The 7,089-nt window shown below is 50.6% G+C and overlaps 1 long non-coding RNA gene across 1 annotated transcript in view; it reads right to left on the bottom strand.

Moving 5' to 3' along the window:
- Window positions 1–5,078: 5,078 nt before the first annotated feature.
- LOC102023828 overlaps window positions 5,079–7,089 on the bottom strand; it is a 4,078-nt gene continuing 2,067 nt past the window's right edge. The window contains exon 3 of the long non-coding RNA XR_261337.1: window positions 5,079–5,456. This is a non-coding gene — a long non-coding RNA (uncharacterized LOC102023828). The remainder of the gene's footprint in view (window positions 5,457–7,089) is intronic.

Genomic DNA, 7,089 nt, shown 5'->3' with positions numbered 1-7,089 from the left:
CAGCTTCCAGAGACTCCTTAAAATAGTTGTTTTAAGCATAATTATCATGGGCTGGAGTGTAGCTCAGTGGTAGAGCACTCACTGAGTATACACAAGGCCCTGGGTAACGTCTTGAGCACTATGAAAATTAATTAAAATGAAAACCATATTTTGGAGCAATTTTGGGGGAGTAGCGTCCACGGGGCTCCTCACCCTGCGAGGCAGATGTGGAAGCTCAGGTTTACTCTCACTTCCAGGGCGGCTCTGTGGGGTCTAAACCTGGGTCCTTTACCAAAGCCCCCCTTTCTTGGTGGTGTTCCCGATTTTCAGGTCCCCAGGTCCATGACAGTGGTGGGAACCACTCAGCCTACGGGGTCAGAAGCACCCTGGAGGAGGACATAGTGCCACTGCAGACAGCTGTCCTCTCCTGTCCCCCACCCTGCCACTCTTGAATATTTAGTCCAGATGATCTGGTTATCTCAGAGGAGTATTAGTCAGGAAGACGAACTCTGCCCTCAACGGAAGCTGGCAGTGGGGACGAAGAGGGTGGGGACAGTGGAATTAACAGGTGTGGGGGGGACCAAGAACCTGTGCGAATTCAGGGTCACAGGCTGAGCAAGGGGAACAGGATGCAGGGAGGTGTGGACACCTGATGGCTCCATGGCTATTCTGCAGGGGCACGGGATGAGGGGTAGCAGTGTCACATCCCGAGGTTCTGCCTGCTGCCCTTGTGCCCAGGGAGTAGGGTGGGGACTCAGATGGCACGGAAGGAGAACTGAGCCATGGGGTGAGAGGGACTAGCAAGGAGCTGGCACCAGGGAAGGGGCAGCCAGGACACCCCAAGGATCCAGGAGGGGTCAAAGGGTAGAGATCAAAGCAGGGGGTGGCCCTGGTGGAGGACGGAGGACTTTCCAAAGTTTTAGTGACAAGGGGCAGAATCGGGTTGCAGGTAGAGGGAAGGAGCAGGGGCCGGGGTGAGGACAGCCCCAAGGGTTCTCCTGCCACCGCTGCCACCTGCAGAGGCCCTGCAGAGGCTTTGCAGCATGAATACCAGAATCCTCCGGAACCTCGTCCATCTGTGCAGGAAGCGCCCAACACCCTCGACCATCCGGCTCTGCCTCAGGCCCAGCATGACATTTGTGGTGGGTTTTCTGGAAGCTTTTTGGTTTTGTTTTTCTGTTTTGTTTTTTGCAGTGCTGGTTGGTGGAACCCAGGGCCTTACACATGCTAAGTAAGTGTCCCACCTCTGAGCTGTTTCCTCAGCCCCTTGGGGTGCTTTATTCATTTATTTACTTTATTATATAGTTATCTGTTTAATCTTGTGGTACTGGGCATTGAACCCAGGGCCTCTGAACTGAGTTGCATCTCCAATCCCTTTTAAAATTTTTTTAAAACTCTGAGATAGGGTCTGGCTAAATCAGAAAGATATCTGAACTGAGCACAAACTTGCAATCCTCCTGCCTCAGCCTCCCAGAGTGCCCACATTATAGGTGTGCACCACCACGTCCTGCACTTGTGGTTGTTTTCAAATGTGGGTAAAAGTTCTTAACATTTGTTCCCTTTGTCCCCCTTGAGTCTAGGCAAGTTCTTGGCCAGTTCTCTCACTATAGCATGGTGGAAGTCATGCCACGTCACCCTCAAGGCTAGGTCATAAAAGGTCATGCAGCTTCTGCCTTGCACAATGCTTCTGAATTCATCCCTACTCTGTATGTCCCTACCTCTGTTCTTTTCATTACCATGTAGTATTTCACTATATGGATATGCCACAGTTGTGCTTTCACCAACTGGCAGACATTGTCTTGTTTTCCAGTTAGGTCAATTACAAATAGAGCTTTTGTAACTGCTGTAGCCTGAGGTTTTATATAGACATATATGTTCTTGTTTTGGGTAAATTCCTAGGAATGGGATGTGCCCTTTCTTTGCCCTTCTTTTTACCCTGATACCTGACATGTGGATGTGATGTCTGGAGCTCTTGCTGCCATCTTGGGCCATTTGATGTCAGCAATGCACTGAATCAGAAGGATCCTGGGTCTCTAACCCTGCAGAAATCCATAGTAGCTACAGATGACCTTCCTTAGAACTTCTCAAGTCAAAGGTGTACACGTTCATCTTCATTTTTTTTTTTTTTTTTTGAGACAAGGTCTCATTGTGTAGTTGAGGCTGGCCTCAAACTCATAGCAATCCTCCTGCCTCAGCTTCCCAAGTGCTGGGATTACAGGTGTGTGCCACCACACCCAGCAATCTTCACCCTTTAAAAACACCATTATTGGGGGATTTTTTTCTACTTGCAGAAAATCTCATTTTAACTATATGCCACCCAGAAAAATCCTTTTAGGGAGTGGAATAAGCATAAACTACCTAGAGTGAGTTTTAGTTGCTGGCAGATGAGAGCCCTGATGGGAAGCTTCCCTGTGTCACTGCAGAGGTGGCATCTTGGCACTGAAGCCACAGCAGCCAGCTTATGACCGTGAACGTGCTGATGACTGGCACCCAGGTGCTTGGTGGCACTTGTGAGCCACTGACTTAGCCAACGGGAGAAGCGCCCTATCTTCTGGGCTCCACAAGATGCAAGGAAACAAGCACCCTCTTAACAAAGTGACAAGTCACCTGTCACTTGCAATGTACGGAAACCACCTTACCCCTTCCTCCCAAAGGCCGCTTCACCTAGCATCCAGCACCGCACAGCCGATTTCCCCCACAGCCACTCATTGGCGTTGACCGCTCTCCCGATCACAAACCTCTTTCCTGCACCTTGCCTGTCTCAGAAAATCCTCACAAGTCCCATCATTTAGGACACTGAAAATCCCCATTTCACAAGTAGGGAGCCCCAGGCCAGGCAAAGTAATGACTTAACCAAAGTCCCTAGCAGGTAAGTAGCAGTGCTCTGCCTGTCCGCCCAGGCCTGTGACATCCACCCCGAGTGCCTGGTCTGGATCTCAGCTGCCTTTGTCTTGAACTTTACGCCATGGATACAGGGGTTTTGTTGTCTTGCCCACTCTTGGCACGCACACTGTGCCTTTGCTCAAACATTGCTATTGCCTGCTAAACCCTTTCCCATCTCCACCTTCACAGATCTTCTGAATCCAAAGTGAGTCCAGGCATCCCTCCAAGTAGAAGAAACAGCCACTCTGGGTCTCGGTGATTGGATCACGAGGGAACATGTGACATGGCTGGACCAATCAGAGTAAACCCCAGGACTTCTGGGAAAATAAGAAGTCCTTTTTCCTACAGGTGGGTCAGCTGGGAAGATGAGGGTGCTGTGGGCTTCTGGGGTACCCTGCAGGAAGCCCACCCAGAAGAGCACAGAGAGAGAGCAATGGAGAGTGCTCTTCATGATGTTGTCTCTGACTAGTGCCTTATACTTCCCAGTTCTGTCAGCCATGACCACCTCATCTTTGTGTAAGCATTTGAATTGCAATTCTGGTGCTGGCAATCAAGATCCTAACTAATAAAAGCCCCTAATTTATAATATAACACCTTTCTTTATTGTTTTTTCAAAAATTAATATGGTGCATTTTTCACAAGCCACATGTTGGCCATGGTCAACTTCCCAGTCTGGGGAAGAAGACAGATGTCACCAAAGAAGAAAAAGTTAACATGAGGCTAGAAATGTGGAGTGTGCTCTAGAGCGGCTGGCCAGTGCCGTGAGAGTACCCAGGGGACCCGCTCTCTGTCAGATCCTGGCCTTGATCCAGGATCTGGCTGGAAACAGCACAACATAGGACGTATTTAGAATTCTCATCTCCTCCCTGAGAGCCATGAGAACCCACTGCTTTGGGGTGATGGTTTTTAAATGTTCAATTTTTACTTCCAGACCTCCTCCAACCCTTCTTTTACCTCCTCTCCCACTCAAGGCATCAGCCATTTCTGATCATTTGCACACCCAAGTCCTTCCACCTAGCTCCTCTGCCAGCTCCTAAGGCTTTGTCTTTGGCCACACAGTCACCTCCATGTTTGTATTCCAGCCCACAGGAAGAAGAGGAATTCTGGGCCTGGCACTGGTCACTTCTCCTGGAATCCCATTGGTCTGATCTTAGTCATGTGATCCTCCCTAAATGCAAGGAAGGCTGGGAAATGTAGTCCTTTGCTAGGTGAGGGCCTGAGTTTGAGTGTGCCTTGGCAAAATTCATGTCTTAGAACATGGTTTGAATGTGTGTATCTTGAAAGTTCATATCTTGGAATTGAACCTCAAGGTGATAGTATTTAGAGGTGAGGCCTTTGGGAGACAGCTAGGCCAAGAGGGTTCCACCCCTGTGAATGAGATTAGTGTCCTTCTAAAAGGACTAAAGGAAGTAAGTTCAACCTTTTGGTCCTTCTGCTATGTGAACATGGAATCAATGCTGCTAACCTGCTAGGCCTTCCGTCATGGACTTCTAGCATCCAGAACTGTAACAAGTCCCTGACTTTACTTATAAATTCCTCCATCTGAGACATTGTGTTATAGCAGCAGGAATAGACAAAGACAATGGCCATGTTCCAAACTGAAATTTGGGCTATCTTATAACTTTCTAGTGCAATGTATCTTGGTTCATGAACTTAACTGGTTCTGTGATTCTGGGAAAGATGGCCAGGTTCACGTTTGTGCAAGAAAGATGCCCACGGTTATGTCTGTCACCAGGTGCAGAGTTTGCAAACAAAAGTGAAATTCTGCCAAATGCTTCTGTTTCTGAACCAAACTGTTCACAAACAAAAGCGCTGGTGAACCAAGGCACCACTGTATTGTTCAAGACACACTCCACATACCATGTATTCACATGGTGTAAGAGCCTACGGTTTTCTCACCGTGACCCACACATCAATACCTCACACTCTGCCCTTTTTATTCACAGTAACAGCTTCAGGGAGATGAGATGTACATATCACTTTTTCACACTTTTTATAGCCAAAAAATGTTGCACTGCGAAACTGTGTCACACTTCTCTATTCACAGGCCTGTGTGTGGACATTCAGTTGTCCACACTGACATCTGATATATCAGCTTTTGTTTTTTCCCACAGTACTAAGGATTGAACCCAGAGCCTTTTCACTGAGATACATCCCAAGCCCTTATTTTATTTTGAGGCAGGATCTTGCTAAGTCGCTAAGTTACCTACCCTGGGCTCAAACTTGCAATTCTCCTGCCTCAGCTTCCCAGAGAGGCGCCGCCACACCCAGCTGATAGAAGCTTTGTTTGTGTGGACCTGTTTCATCCTCTTTGGAGGCGAGGGGCCACCTTCTGTTGCTTCCTTGACCCAGTTTACTGCCTCACACTCAGTGTTTTAACACCACACTCTGGCTTTGCTCAGAGATCCATGGATCCACCGAGGAGGCGTGGTCAGGGTGGGCACCACTAACGTCTGCTGAGCTGTCTCCAGTGCCTGTGTTCAGCTGTCACTGGAGGACCTGAGACAGCCTCATCCCATATCTGGCAGGGGATGGCCGTTGGCCAGAGCTACAAGGTCCCAGCCATGGTGGCCCTCATCATCCGGCGGGACGGCCTGGGAACAGAAAGAAGGGATGAATAAGTGCTGCATGCACAGACCTTTCAAGCTTAGGCTTGGGTCACTTTGGCCACCATCATATAATGTGAGTCACAAGTCCCAAACCCCAACACCGAGTGTGGAGAAAGAGATCCTACCTGGGAAGAGCTGCAGCAGGCACGGCCACCTCTGCCAGCTGCTCAGGGGCACCTTGTAAAGTGGGATTGCTCACTGTCATCGCAGTGCAGCGGGAAGTGTCATGGCTTGGATCTGAGATGTCCCCAGGGTCTAAAAGCCTGGCCACCAGTCTGTGGCACCACTGAGAGGTGGGGAAACTTTCAGGAGGAAAGGCCTGGTGTGAGGAGGTTATGTCACTGGGCCACACAATGAAGGGGACATTGGGACCTCACCTCCTCATACTTCCTGGCCACCGTGGGTAAAGTTTCCTCCCCCAATATAATGCTCTGAGCTGCTGTAGGCCCAAAAGGATGGAGCCAAGTGACCCTGGACTGAACCTCTGGAGCCATAAGCCAGGTTAAACCTTTCCCCGCTAGAAATTACCTCAGGTATTTTGTCGCAGCAGTGGAAGGAACACTGAAGAACACAGATACGACACAGACTGTCAAAGTTCATGCTCCCCTCTGTGATGTCACAGAGAGCTCTGGTCCAGCAGGTCTGGCCCTGTGGCCCTCACCCCAGGGATGGCAGACAAGTGGCAGAACAATCAACCACTCGAATCCAGTGCCTTGGCTGCAATGGCATCCAGCAGGGTACTTTCTAGTCTCCAGCCTCTGCAGGACAGGCGGCACCCCAGACAGTGGTGACACGTGTCCTGTCTGACAGGGTGGGGAGAGAGGTGAACCCACAGCAACAGCAGGGAAGATGAAGCAGGAGTTCTTGGCGCCCAGAAACCATGTTCTCAGAGCCTCTTGCCATGGGAACGCTCAGGCCGGCCATCACTGCGGAGCAAGGTGTCTGTGCGCCTCAGGCACAGCCTGCCCAGACCAGAGCCCGCAGCAACCACACACGCTCAGGGCTGTGTCCTGCATCCCAGAGAAACTGCCTTGCCTGATCCTCACAGCCACCCCAGAAAGGAAGGGGTGGCTCAGCCAGGGGAAGTCACACACCGGGGTCACCCACAGGATGACAGACCAGGGCTTAGGATCTGAGTGGGAGGGAACACGTCCCACAGCGGCACAGCTGTCTTGGCCATCAACTTCCAAGATGCACAGTCCCTAGACCGCAGGCCAGAATGTCAGAATGCCCGCCAGGCGCCAAGACCATTTCTGCAATTCCCTGCAGGCCTGGAGTGCCTGCGGGTCTGTACCTGGCTCTCCTGTCCAGACCCCACTCTGCTTGCACAAACTCATCACCAAGGGCCACGGCTGAGCATCTCACTCCCAGCTTGCGTGTGACCACCAAGGGCACATGGGCCGGAGGCTCGGTCCTTGATATGGCAGCACTGAGAGGTGGGGGCCTTTAAGAAGTGGGGCACATAACCAGGCGTGGTGGCACACGCCTGTGATCCCAGCACTCGGGAGTCTGAGGCAGGAGGATCACAGCAAGTCTGAGACCAGCCTGTGCTACAAAGTGAGCTCAAGGCCAGCCTGAACTGCATAGTGAGACCTTGTCTCAAAAAGAGAGAAAAAAA

The sequence above is a fragment of the Chinchilla lanigera genome, unplaced genomic scaffold, assembly GCF_000276665.1.
Source record: "Chinchilla lanigera isolate Chin_1 unplaced genomic scaffold, ChiLan1.0 scaffold00028, whole genome shotgun sequence".
NCBI classification, from domain to species: domain Eukaryota; kingdom Metazoa; phylum Chordata; class Mammalia; order Rodentia; family Chinchillidae; genus Chinchilla; species Chinchilla lanigera.
Note: the sequence above shows the minus strand (reverse complement) of the source record. Positions and strands in the feature narration are given on the sequence as shown.